Source organism: Sorex araneus, chromosome 2 (genome assembly GCF_027595985.1).
Source record: "Sorex araneus isolate mSorAra2 chromosome 2, mSorAra2.pri, whole genome shotgun sequence".
NCBI classification, from domain to species: Eukaryota; Metazoa; Chordata; class Mammalia; order Eulipotyphla; family Soricidae; genus Sorex; species Sorex araneus.
In genome coordinates this window covers 378,141,539-378,156,059 of record NC_073303.1, presented here as the reverse complement: position 1 = coordinate 378,156,059, position 14,521 = coordinate 378,141,539, and the positions used below count along the sequence as shown (strand labels likewise).

Sequence of the window (14,521 nt, the reverse complement as noted above, 5' to 3'; positions counted from 1 at the left end):
CAAGCAAACTTAGAGAGCAGCCTGTCAAGAGGCAGGCTGGAGGTCGGGTGGGGGTAAGGGACAGAACCCGGGAACATCTCGGAGGGAAGTTGACACAGTTGGTGCATTAGTGCTGTAATATTGTATGTCTAAAGCTCAACTATGAATAATGATGTAACTCACACTGCTTTAGGAAAAAATGTGAAAAACTTGGTAGAAAGTCAATGATTTTTCCAAAGATTCACTCCCCCCTTTATTGGATATAATATTTCAAATTAGATGCACGAAATCATTAATCTGAAAGGACGTACCTGAGGTTTGCAAGCCCCACGTGTCCAGTAACAGAGGCTGGATACAAAGTCACGGTGTATACTCACACTGCGTTATACTCAGCGGTGGGAAAAGATGACCTCTCACAATCAGAATGGTTACTCAAGCAAGTCATGCTAAGTGAAGTGAGTCAGAAAGAAAAGGATAAATACCGGATGATCTCATTCATAGAGATAGTCTAAAGAAACAAAGCAAGAAATAGACAATCCCTGGTGGAAAGGAAAAAAAAAAGAACACCAGGAGAAACAATCACTTGTGGTGCTGGGGCAGAAGGGACTTTGGAATAAAGGTGGTAGGGTCTGGTCACTCTGGTTATGGGTGTGGTGCTGCAATGCTGGATGGACAAGAGAAGAATATTGGTACTGCACTATAGCACTGTCATACCGTTGTTCATCGATTTGCTCGAGCGGACACCAGTAACGTCTCCATTGTGAGACTTGTTGTTACTGTTTTTGGCATATCGAATATGCCACGGGGAGCTTGCCAGGCTCTGCTGTGCAGGTGGGATACTCTTGGTAGCTTGCTGGGCTCTGGGAGAGGGATGGAGGAATCAAACCCAGGTCGGCTGCATGCAAGGCAAACGCCCTACCCACTGTGCTATCGCTCCAGCCCAATATTGTACTATTATAAGAATAATCATTCAAAATAAATGTTAAAAATGAGTTGTTAAGAGACTGGAGTGATACTACAGCGGGTAGGGCATTTGCCTTGCATGCGGCCAACCTGGGTTAGATCTCTGGCATCCCATATCGTCCCCCGAGCACTGCCAGTAGTAATTCCTGAGTGCAGAGCCAGGACTTAACTCCTGAGCATCACCAGGTGTGACCCAAAAAGAAAAAAAAAGAATTGTTAATTTAGATTTCTGTCATACATGTTAAACTACATTCTTACATAGTCCTACAGGTATCTAAAAATTCAAACAACTTATTTGAATCAATTTCAACGTACAAAATTATTTGATACTGGGCCATAGAGATAGAGCAACGGTTAAGGATCTTGCCTCACCTCTGGCTAAACCTGATTCTCTCCTGGTGTTGCATAGAGTCCACCCAGCACTTCCTGAAGTGATCCCTGAGCACTGAGTCAGGAGTACGCACTGAGCACTATAGGATGTGGCTCCAAAAGAAAAAAAATTGACGCTAGAAATAATTAGTTCAAATATATTATCTTTCTCCAACCTATATGTTTTTTCTCTATCCAACTGTCTGAGGCCTATCTTCAAAGATTTTGTTTTTCTGGAGGTTGTTTCTTGGCCCACACCGGGCGCTGTGTAGGGCTTCTGGCATGAGCTCGGCCATCACACATCACTCCTGGTGGTGATTGGGGGTTCATACGCAGTGCAAACTGGGCATCCAATTGCGATTGGCTAATGGCAATTCCAGAAACTTCAGGTCTGCACTGGACTCTGTATTCAGATTAGATTTTTTTTTTTTAAAACAAAAACTCATTCTTTTGTGGAGTAAATAAAAGTAATAAAATAAAGACCAGAAACAAAGTTTCTTCAGTAGTAATTATTTTAAAAATGAGCAAGAGGGATAATCATAGAAAACACGTTTGATGTAAAATGAGATAAGATGATGTAAACTAAGATGAGATACATCAAAGGCGCGGAGGAAAATGCTCAGAAGTGATGAGGAAGAATTCTAAGTGCTTAGTTGGACAGTGGTATCTGCAATATGTAATTTGAGGGGTGTTTAAAACAGAAAATTTGTTTATTATCTATCTGCTTTTAAAGATTGAAATCTATTAGAGATCATACATTTCCATGCAAGAAAAATAAGATGTTTCTAAAATAAGATAGGATAACCTCAGACATGGTAGAAGACGAGTTGTCAGAGGTAGACAACGTGATAGCGTCGCTTGCCACTCATTCATGTCTGCTTGTCAGCAGAGAAAATAGAACTCAGTGTATTCTGTAATGGTTACATATGTGACTCTGAAAACAAATTAAGGCCAAAAGGAAATAGATTGTCGGAGATTAAAGGAAGAAAATTGCAAATATCTTATGAGCACTGTGACCGAGTTATGGAATAAGGGGAATCTCATTTAGAGTATAACTGCCTTATTGCTATTGCTGAATGTTGCTATTCACATGCTTATTATAAACTAGTATATCTAAATTATTCTGCGAAAATATACTACAGAGTTTCTTTAATCTTCTTTTATATTTCCTGCTTCAAAGAAGAAAAGAAAGATTAGCTTGCCTCCGCAAATTTTTATGAGTTGATTTATTATTTAAAATTTCATTTATACTTGACATTTTTCTAATAATCTTCCAAATAAATTGGAAATCAAAGAGAGAAAGTTTTCTTCTCAAAGTTGTCTTACCGGTAAATGAAAATAAAGGAATATATGGTAGAACATATAAAACATTTGGACCACGATGTTCATGAATAAAATCTCAAGTTAATCAAATGGCTAATATCTTATGCTCCTACACACAGCTCAGATCTGTGAAGGAGCTTAGTATCCATGGCAACTATCATTGCGTAGCTATCTGTCTTCCCACACTACCTTTTGTTGTTCTTGTTGCTTATTTTGTTTTAGATTAAGAAGAACTCCCTAGGCTTATTGTTAATATTTTGTGCTAGCAAACTACTGAACCAAGGACAGAATCTTGCTACAACTGTGTTTGAGATTAACTTCTAAAAAATTAATTTGCTAAATACAAGAGTGAAAGCCAAATAAATATTCTGCAATCAAATACATGAAATTTATAGAGTCATTAAAAGGTGAAATTTACACTTACCAGCTGTGAATCTAATTGAAAATAAAAAGTAGTGATATCTTTAGCATTTTCTGAGCAATTGAATATGTAAAAACAAGTACTAGACGAGAAAAAATAATTGGTGCTGATACACTTCAATATTCTCTCTATATGTGTGGAAAACTTTGATTCAAAGTCATTGCTAATACATTATTATTATTTTTAAATTTAAATTTCTCACAAGAGAAATTTCTTAAAAAAATCACAGGGCAAATAAAATTGCTTACACATTTGTATTTCTGGAAAGTTTGGAAATGAATGTTTCTGAATGTGACAGGAATGATAACCCAATTTGTAAACTTGAAAAGCACTTCAGGATCAGTTGACCAGTGAAGTTGCAGATTAATCAGAGAAAGGAAATCAAAGCTATTTTTAATCTAAACATTTGGACTGATTGTTCTCACTTTCCCCTGTTTCTGAACCATAGCACTGTAGCACTGTTGTCCCGTTGTTCATCCATTTGCTCGAGCTGGCACCATCGTGAGCCTTGTTACTGTTTTTTGGCATATCGAATATGCCATGGGTAGCTTGCAGGCTCTCCGAGAGGGGCGGAGGAATTGAACTCCAGTCGGCCACATGCAAGGCAAATGCCCTACCCGCTGTGCCATCGCTCCAGTCCCATAGAAGTGTTTATTAAATCAGGGCGTCTTCTCCTCTTCCACCTCCAGAATTTTCTCCAGTTTGTCCGAGGTGATAACGACAAATTTTTGTTTCCATTAAGTTCCAAGGGAATGTTGAAACTTAGCATTCTGCCTTTGCCCAGCACTAACTCAGAACATGAAGCATCCCTGTCTCCCTTTCACAACTAGTCAATACCCATATACCTTTCTTATGACTTGTCTATTAATTTGCTCCAAAGAACTTAAAGAGCTTGAGCCCTACCTACTCATTTGTTTATATTAACCCAATATATCTCTCTGAATTTTTTTTGTATTCTAATTTTAAAGTTTGAATAATCAGCAAATTATGGCACTATTAAATTCCTTTAAATGAGACTTTCAAAATATTTCCTTGTAGATTTCCCTATATTAACTGTTCCAGTAATTTTGACAGTCTATTACTGTGACTGATCTTGTTTGTTAAGTTTCTTGTTGTTTTGGGGCCATGCCTGATGAAACCCGGACTGGCCTCATGCAAGGCAAACACCCTACCTGCTGTGCTATCGCTCCAGTTCCAGATAAATATTTCTAACTTTTCTTGATTCCCACAAGAAAAATCTGATATTTCTGATTTTAAGATAAGAGTTTTATAAACAGTATCAACCTTTTCATCTGAATAGTTTTTAGTTCAGAGGTTTTTGAAATAATTTTATTTTGACCAAGAGAAGGAAAAAATGTTCATTTGTACTTTACTGCCTAAGAAATTTAAATTTATACCATAATATATTAGTTATATGAAACCTCCAAGCCTGCTCGAATTGGGACTGGGCCTCTTCTGTTTAGATCCCCTATTTTCCAGTAGCTAGGTGGTCACACCCAGAAACTGCCCCTGGCACCGTGAAATCCCATCAATGGCCAACATCCAGAGACTATAAAACCAAGCTCCCGGAAGCCTACACATCTTATAGCCTAGTTCTCCCTCTCAAAGAACCTGGCAAACTACTGAGAGTTTCCTGCCTGCATGGGAGAGCCTGGCAAGCTCCCCGTGGCGTATTCATATGCCCACCCCAGTAGCAATGATGGGTCTCATTCCCCTGACCCTGAAAGAGCCTCCAATACGGCACCATTGGGAAGAACGAGTAAAGAGAGGTTTCTAAAATCTCAGGACTAGGATGAATGGAGATGTTACTGAGACCACTCAAGAAAATCAATGATCAACAAGATGATGATGATGATGATGATGATGATGATGATGAAGAATATATTAGTTCAAATAACTTAGTGCCTAATATTCAACAATAAATGTTTTTCTCTCAAGGTCAAAGAGATAGTATGGGGATTGAGAAACCCGCCTTGTATTACATTGATGCAGGTTGATGCAGGTTCAACCCTTAGTATCAGGTGGATTCCCTGAGCACCACCAGGAATAATCCCTGAAGACCTAAAACCAGGAGTAATTTGAGATGCTCATTTAAGGCATAGCTTCAGATGGTAGTGTCTCCCTCCGAAAGAAGAAGATAATATATTTGCCATGTTTGTCCTCTTTCTCTCTCTCTCTGTCTATCTCTCTCTGTCTCCCTGTCTCTCTCTCTCTGGGGGAGTGGGGCACACCCAGCAGTGCTCAGGGGTTACTCCCGGCTCTTCACTCAGGAATCTCTCCTGCCGTGCTTGGGTTATGATAGAGGGACCCAGGAATCACAGTACTCGTGCCCTACCTGCTGTACAATGGCTGCACCCCATGTGCTGTTCTGTGGCTGCACCCTACCTGCTCTAGCCCAGTGTGGTTTGGGGGCCACGCCCAGGTGGGTGCAGGTTTTCTCCTGCTCTCCACTCTGGGATCTCTCATGGAGGGCTTGGGGGCCATCTGGCGCTGTGGGGGTTGAGGCCAGGCCATGCGAGGCTCGCGCCCTACCAGCTGTGCTAAGTATCTCCACCTGCGAGAGATTGAAAGATCTCTCTGGCCTCGAGGCTCTTGTCCCTTGCATAGTCCACATTGTGAGTAGATGTCCTTTGAGCATCTTCATTTCCTCTGTGGGCACTGGAGCAAGAAGTCACGTCAACTTTGGTATAAGAGGCTGAACTGTGTCCCTTGCCTGATCCCTGATTCATGCACCAGAGCCCAGTTCCTCTATGGTGTGTGGATGCAGGCGACTCGGAGGAAGAACGAAGTTGGCGAGGTCACTAACAGGAGCCCCGTTAAGGGTCACGGTCCCTTCACCAGGGAAGACCATGTGCAGAAATAGCAAGGAAGAAGATGCCTTGACAAGCCAACGAGGAACACGGCAGAACTAGATGCCCTTGCTAACCTCAGCATCTAAGACTTTCCTGCAACGATACTTCTATAGGTTGTCAAATTGTTTGTTTGTTATGACAGTCCTGGAAATCCATTATCTCTGGATAGTGCTGTTGAATGAGGGTCGAAGGCCTTTGTCTCTGGCTTAGGAATCTCTCTTATCTTTGATTCTGTTTTTTCTCTAGCATTTATCAGGTCAATCTGCTAGTTTGCAAGCAAGATTCTACCTCCAGCATTCATAGCCTGGGCAGCGGGTGGCTGGGAAAGACAGTCTCTGGCTGTGCCAAGATCCAATTTAGGATGGGAAAGAGCCTCTGGTACTAAAATGAGGAGCACCGGAATAGACAAGGGGCTGAGGAGCTTGAAGAGATAAAATAAATAGACTGAAACTTAAGGGGAATAAGAAATGCCAGTGAGAGAAAGATGAAGCAAGCATTTACTTATTCACTCATTTAAAAAAGTTTCACCAGATTCTGAAAATCCAAATTGAAGTTTCTTGGTAAAACAGTGTTAACCATGTTTAACTGCCATTAGGATCTCTCAGAGAATTTAATGTTAGTGATTGTTTTGACTCAGAGCCATAGCAATCATTTTCCTTAACATTTTCATTAAAATTGACATATCATTATCACATGGTCACGCTTTGAACAGTTCTGTTCAAAAGCATTGATTTAGAATGAGAATGTAACACAGAATTGCACTCCAAAGTCTTCACTTTGCAATTTAGTAAACTGATGTGTCTGTAATTAAGTGATCTGATTTAGAGCAATGTGCTCGTAGATGGAAAAATGGCACCATTTATTCTGCTTTCCACATGAATGGTTTTTACAAGATAATTCATATGCTTAAAATAGGCATCACTTCAGTATAAACAAAGGTTTAAAGCAATGTAAAAATATGTAGGCTGACACTTAAAATATTTTTATATTTTATTTACAATTTTTATAGGGCAAAAGCTAATTTAATAGTTACAGACTCTTACTAAATAATTTGCTTGCTATCAAAATATTAAGATTATCCAAAGTTACACTATTTTAATATTTTTTTCAGTATCCATGTAATGTTTCATAAAGATTTTAGAGAAATCATTTGAATAAATCGATCAAGTAAAGGTATTTAAATTTTTTTTAACTTCTTATATAGTGAACAGCTGTCGTCAAAATAACAGTCTTGGCTTGATAAAAATGACTACACCTGGGCCAGAGGGTACAGCGGGAGAATGCTTGCCTGTACAGGAGGCCCAAGTCTGAAATCTAAGTCTGCCTTGAATCAAGATTTTTTCTTTCACTTTTGTTTGTTTGTTTGTTTGTTTGGAGGGGGCCACACCCACCTATAAATAGGGTTTCCTCCTGGCTCTGTGCTCAGGGGTCACACCTGGCAGACTCAAAGGACCATATGGATGGAACCCAGAGAGTTGCAAGCAAGGCAAGTGCCTTCCCTGTAATAGCTCTGCAACCCCATCAGCTTTTGAATATAAATCTCTCCTTTTTCAGTCAATGGTAAAAGAAATTTATTTTTGTGTTACATAAAGAGGGCAGGGGGAATGGGAGGGAGGGGGGGAGAGAGAGAGAGAGAGAGAGAGAGAGAGAGAGAGAGAGAGAGAGAGAGAGAGAGAGAGAGAGTCTGCAGATGGCGTGTGGAGGGATGGTGTGGATTCAGAGTGCACTGGCAGAAGGAGGGACTGTGAAAACTGTCTATGTGAGACCCCAGAACCGGGAGGAGGCTGTGCCAGGAGGCTGTGTGCTTGTCTGCAGAAATTGTAGGTAGCACATGGCGGCAGACAATCTGAGCTTCTAGAACAATCTATCCTGGGGAAGGAGCCATTAGTCTCAGTCCACGAGACACCCTCAGTCTTGGGAGTGAGGCGCTCATACCGGGTCCACAGGCTAGAGTCGGGGCAGGTTACAGGAGCAGGAAAAGCGAAGGAAACAGCTTCCTGGGTCCTTCAAGACAGACTCCCACAAACACCTTGATTTTCACCTTGGGAACTTCATCTCAGACTACGGACCTGCAGAACTGCCGGCCGATGCACGTGTGCTGTGTAAGTTAATCAACTCGCAGTGAGTAGTTACAGCAGAAGTTGGGAGCAGGATTGGGTGTCTGTAAACTGTCGGGGTGCTTGAAAAACAGCCCCAACTTCATCCAACCCATCACTGTTCCCAGGTGAAACAGGCACTATAAGTGCCCACGAGGGCTCATAAGCACTTTTTTTAGTCCTCAGAAGAGAAGTGCTCTTCAAACACGTCCTGATTTCCCATCTCAATCTCCCAGTGACCGCTTGAGAGGAGAAGCCATTCCCTCTGAGAGGAAAAGGGATCTGGGCTCCCGTCAACACTCCGGTCACAAAAACAGAGTTTCGAACGACTTTGGTCTCCTTCTGCTATATCAGCACAGGACAGGGAGACCTGAGTTGGGATTTCATCCGAGTGTGAACAACCCCTCCACTGGGAAAAGTCCACGGTTCCATCATGAGAATGAAAGCTCACGCCAGTGGTTACTGAAAGCTCACGCCAATGGTTACTGAAAGCTCACGCCAATGGTTACTGAGTTTTCTTCCCCCAATGTTTTCTTTTCTTCTCTCCCTGTTTAATGGAATCATCACGAATTACAGATATACAATATTAATGATTGAATAACAGGGTGCTGCTTCCCTCCAGACTCCCCTCGACAGCCCCAGCACCTGCCTCTATGCCCCATGCCTCCCCCAAACCCCCCCCGCCCTGACTGCCTTTTTTTCTTTTTCTTTTTTCCCTCCCCTCTACTTTTAGGCACTGTGCTTTGCAATGCTGTCCCTGAGAGGGTATCATGCACAGCACTTTATTTCATGCCAGCACCTAGTCCTCGTCCAGAGTGGCCATTTCCCTCTGTCATTGTGTCATTATCATAGTGGTCTCTCCCCTGGCCCACCCACCCTCCCTCCTTGCAGTGGCAAGATTCCTCCTAAGGAAGTTCTCCTGCCTGTGGGCATCATTTATTTCCCAACTAAGTTTCTTTATATCCCTCTGATTCCTCTCACTCAGCATGATAAGCTCCGGATCCCACCTCCCCCCCAATATTTGCAACTATTATGATTAAAAACAAACAACAGAAAGTCTAAATGCATTACCACTTATAGCTCTCATCAAAGAAAAGCTGATAAGGGGCTTAGCCCGACGTGTGGTTTAGAACTCCTTTCCGGGGCTGTCCTTGGCCCTGTGCCTCACACCCACCGGCATAATCCTCTCCCCCGCGTCTGCAGCAGCTCCCCAGGGGCCTTCCAGGGATAATCTCACGGCACAGGGAGAACCTTCCTCAGGGCTCCGCCATTCATCCCAGCACCTGGGTCTCGCACATGACGATTTTCTAAAGTCCTTATTTTTAGCATCAATAATTCAGCTCTTTCAATGCTCTGTTTTGTTCTTTTTTCCCCCTCTTAGGTAGGACAGTAGTTTTTTAATTGTCTTTTCCTACACTTATGAAATTGATCCTTGCTTTCTGTATTTCAGGCGTTCAGTCACTGGGTGAAGTAAAAATAGCCAAGAAAGTGCTTATTGGTTCAGCTCTTATTCATCAAAATCAATCAGGAATCTTTGCTTGTTTTAAAGCATACCATGGTCTAGAAGATTCTATGCTGTTCATCCCATGCTTAGTGCGGGGCCTCTGGCTTTCTCTCAGGGTTTATAAGCAAAAATACCAACATCAGGTAGTTGCAGGCAGGACAGTCGAAGGACCCTGATAATGTATTTTTGGGAAAAAGCATCTAAAACCTAAATCAGTTCACGTGTATGACGTTCCTTGGCATGAAAGACCCGCTGAGGGGCCTGGAGCAGCAGAGAGGCAGAATCCCAGACCCAAGCATGGACTGATGGAGTCTGGGTCGCTGGGTGAGAGGCACCAGGAGTGACCATGGCCGCAGGACTGGCCCGCCAGGACTGGCCTGGCAGAGAAAGGCCCCTGAGCTCCTGCCGTGCAAACAGCAGGTGGCAAAGCTGGTGCCTGCGTCCAGCCTGGACCTGCCCCACCATCCACTCTGGCGCTGGCCACTCTGGAGACGCTTCCCTCTCTCGAGCAGGGGTTTAAATCCCCCCTCTCCTTCCCTCCCTTTATTTCCCAATAAACTGGTTTTACTTCCCTACTCGTCTTCTAAAACCCTTTTCTTGGAAGAAAGGCCAACTGGAGCCCAAAGGCCTGGGAATGATTTAGGACTGACCCCTGTGCCATGGGGAAGAATGTGTGCAGGGCTCTGGGGCCGAGGGTCTGGAATATATTGATTAGACCCGCTGCTTCCATTTCCACAGCTTTGTAAACCGCAGAATCTCAATGAAAACTTCGGGAAAGCATTGGACTGCTTACTTTTTCTCTCCTGCAAAGAGCAGTTCCTCCCTGCAGCCTGAGACCGCAGCTCCCCTACCCCCGAAACTGGGTGGCGGGACCATCTCCTGCGCCCGTGCAGAAGTGGACGCTGCGGCTGCCGAGTGGGGCTGCTAGGCCCGGAGCGTGTGTGACTGAAACTGTCCAGGGCAGCTTCTCTTCAGCCCCAGATTCTCCAGGCTGTTCCCTGGCGGGGCCTGGAGGGAGAGGGAAGCTGGGAATTTCCCGCTCGGGGCTGCAGCATCTCCCCTGGCTGCACAGAAGCGACCCCGGGAAAGGTCTCTTTCCCACGGATTAGGGCCGAGTTTCCCACTGGCAACAAGACTCATAGGGAAAAGTGCCCAACGCAAAACATTTGCCCATCGCATGTACATGATTGTGAATTTTAAAGGGCAGCGGACAAATCAGAGGTGCTTAGATCCTGTCTATGGAGTGGAAGAGGGGTCTGTGGGGTGAGGTGTCAGAAGAGGGTCTCCCATCAAAGGGAGGAGAATTTCTTAGGGCAAAATCATGCCTCTACATATTTGCCCTGCTTTAAATTTCTATGGTAAAATTGACAGGTTCTGGAGAGAATTCTAATCCTAAGTCATCTGTACTCTCCATTTTATTTTTTTAAGGTATGGGGAGCCTTCCGTCAGTGCTCAGAAGATCAGGAGCCCAACTCATTCTCATTGCAGGCTGTGCTGTGATTAAACCAAGACCATGTGCGTGCAAGGCAGGCGTCTTGCTGTCTGTCTGTCCCTGCCAATCTACATGCTTTAAGTAATAGTAACAGTCTCCCCTGAAAACCACCAGCCCTCAGTCCACGTACCAAGGTGACATGTAGAGAGAAAAGCTAGCTTTGAGAACCTTTGACAAAGTCTCTCTGAGCAATTTGGGAGACTTGAGCCTATAATGCATACTATATACATACTGTAGAGAAGCCCTGTTCTAATTCTTTATGTACCTCGTCCTTTTAAATCAGGGACCATATCTGTGATGGTTTTATTATAAATCTATAGTATTAAGTGTCTTAGTGTCTGCTAAATACAAGGTAATAGAAAAAGTGATTTACTGATCATCTGCTAGCCAGGTTGTATTTAAGACTTGGCACATTTTATATAACATAAGCAGCAGAGTAAGTGTACTTTAAAATAAGGTAGGAGTGACTGCATAAATCCATGGTCTAAAATATTTCTCAATTTTTTTTTATTAATTCACTGTGAGATACAGTAACAAAAATTTCATGTTTGAACTTCGATCACAGGATCATCCAACACCCATCCCCCCACCAGTGCACATTTTCCACCACCAAAATCCCCAGTACTCCCTCCTCCCCCATTTTCCATACCTTCCCTGCCTGTGTGACAGACAATTTGCAAGGTATCCTTTCTCTACTTTAGTTACCTTCAATATTTTGGGACCAGTCCTACCTCCCCTTATATCTGCTGAAAATACAATTGCTAGACAATGTGTTTTGTATTGCTTGTTATGGATATGATATGATGTCATGTGGCCACAAAAGCGGCCGCGTGCTTTAGGAATTCTAAGATTCTAATAATTAGGGTCTGAAGAAATTGCTGCCGCAGTGTTTGAGATTCCTGTGTGTGTGTCTTTGGATTGTGGCCACGTGGGAGCTGGTGCTTCTTGCGGCTTCTAGAAAATGGCAACCACTGGCGCTCTTAGAGGGCAGGTGGTGGGAGGCACCTGCCCCCACCTGGAGCGGCCCTGCAGAGAAGGCCCACTGCAAAGTCCTGGGCCATCTCCGCTGCAAGTTGCTCGGGTCCGAGATCTCTGCGCGTGTCCTGAATATATGTTTTTGAGTACATGTGATAACAATCTCCAGTCACTGCTCACGTTATTTGACCTGGGATGCCACGTCAACTGCCAAACAGCAGCAACTGTAAACCGTGTGCAAGAGTTCAGACCAAAGAATACACTGTCAGGGGGCTGGAGAGATAGCACAGCGGGTAGGGCATTTGCCTTGCACGCGGCCAACCCGGGTTCGATTCCCAGCATCCCATATGGTCCCCCGAGCACCGCCAGGAGTAATTCCTGAGTGCAGAGCCAGGAGTAACCCCTGAGCATTGCCGGGTGGGACCCAAAAAGCAAAAAAAAAAAAAGAATACACTGTCAGGGATCATCACTGCAGTTCAGTACTAGGGAAATTTCTCTGATCCCGCAGAGCACCCAGAACCACGAGAGGAGCCAGAGGGTCATCTCCTGCTCATGAAGCCTGCTCTAGGTGTTGCTCCTGCAGCTGCCTCTTACCACTGACGATCATTCTTCTCTTCCCCGGAGAGGGGGAGGATGCAGTCTGAGCGGGGTTTTGTCTATCTGGAAAGGTCAGGGAGAAATAGTCCTGGTCCCCACATACCAGAGCCATGTGTGTAGAAGCTCACGGTCGCTGGGATTCCATCTGGAGAAGGCGGGGAGACTGCACCTGCTCCATCTGGGGCGCCCCGGTGTTACCGGCTCAGTTTGGAGTCCGGAGACTCTCCGGTGTTGTGGTGCCCGCCGGCCAGGATTCTTCACTGATGAGTGCTCAAATTTCTTTTTGAGCAGTAGTCAGTATCCTCTTTCATGATAAACCTTGATGCCTTCACTGTGGACCCCCTGCCCCCCACACCCCAGTTGTCATTGTTTAAGAATCTGTATCATTCACAGGTACCACCACCTGGCAAGCAGACCTCTCGGGCCGCACATCAGAAACATCTAGAATAAACATACAACCATCTCATGAAAGCTGAAAATGTGTTGGAGCACTCTGGAGAGACAGTTCATTTATTGCAAGCAGCATCAATGTTATATACTGTAAGGAGCAAAAAATAAACAGCTTAGGGGGGGGAATGTCTATAATACATTTGTACAAAATAAGAACAAGGTAAGACCGGATGTTAAGTCCTTTTGGCTGGGGCCCCATTCTCTCTACCATCTTCGGGTATTGTACTGAGCTCACATTTACCGGAGGGGGAGGGACCATTGCTGGGAAGCCAAAAGAGGAGGTTTGGGAGAGGGGCCGTCCACCAACCTTCCTGGTCAGCTCAAGTCTTGGGGCTCTGATGAGAACCTCTAACTGCCCCCAGCTGTGCTTTGCACAGTGACCCACACCACCCCAGTTCATCTTCTCCCCCAAGCCCCTTCATTTCTCTGTCCCTTCCCCATAATTCCAATTCTAATAGTTTCTCAGAGTTGTTCAAGATTGTCAGTGCGCATCATTTATATTCCTCTGAAATTTTAGACCACAATGACAACTCCTCTGGCTCTATCTACTTCCCACTCTTACTGTATCCAGTAAACTCAGTGTGTAAAGCCACTAGGAGGGTCTTTGCTGTGTCCTGATAGTGCCGCTGCGTGTGGCAGCTCGTGAATGACCACCAAAGATGTCAATGCCCTGATCCTGGAACACAGCAACAGTGTCATTTGCAAGGAAGGGAAATTTTAAAAATTGCAGGTAGATGAATACTGCTGACCTGTCAATCTTACTCTAGACAAATGAGCTGATGGAATGGATGTAACAACTAGGGGCCTCAAAAAGGGAATTGGGAGGGAAAACAGAGAAATCAGTTCCAGACTTAAGTCCATGCCCTGGTAGTGAAAGTTTACAAAGTGGACACCGACCACGGAAAAGGTGCAGTTTTCAGAAGCTACACGAGCTAAAGAGGCTGATTCTTCCCAGAAATGCCAGGAAGAACAAAGTCCTCCTAACACCTTTCCTTTAACCCACTGAAGGCCATTTTGGACGCCCGATGTCCACAAGTATAAGATGATAATGATATGTTGTCTTAAGTTTCTGATTTTATGGTAATTTTTACAGAAAGAGAAACAAATACTTTTGACATGTAGCATGAATGTAAGAGAACACAGCTGTTACCCTCATGCCTGCTGCTAACCAAAACTTGGAACTTAAGGATGGCCAGAAATAGTGCAAGATTCTATGATAATGGTCTGGTATGGTCTGGTATGGTCTGGTATGGTATGGTATGGCCATGCATGGTATGGTATGGTATGGTATGCTATGTTATGCCAAGTCATTCTATGCTACTTTATACTTTACTATAGTTGTATCTTATTCTAATCTATCCTATAGAATATAGTGTTATACTCTACTATTCTTTTATATGCTTCAATGTACTATGATATATTATACTAATAAAATCTACAATAGGTTCTCTTTCTCTGATTTCTCTGCCCCCTAGTTAGGTGATTTATTCAATTTCTCTC

At 43.9% G+C, this 14,521-nt stretch overlaps 1 non-coding gene across 1 annotated transcript; it reads left to right on the top strand.

The window, feature by feature from the left end:
• The first annotated feature begins 12,418 nt into the window (after window positions 1-12,418).
• LOC129402738 (small nucleolar RNA U3) lies at window positions 12,419-12,623 on the top strand. Its single transcript, XR_008628792.1, has one exon. It is a non-coding gene; the product is annotated as a small nucleolar RNA U3 (small nucleolar RNA).
• The last annotated feature ends 1,898 nt before the right edge of the window (window positions 12,624-14,521 follow it).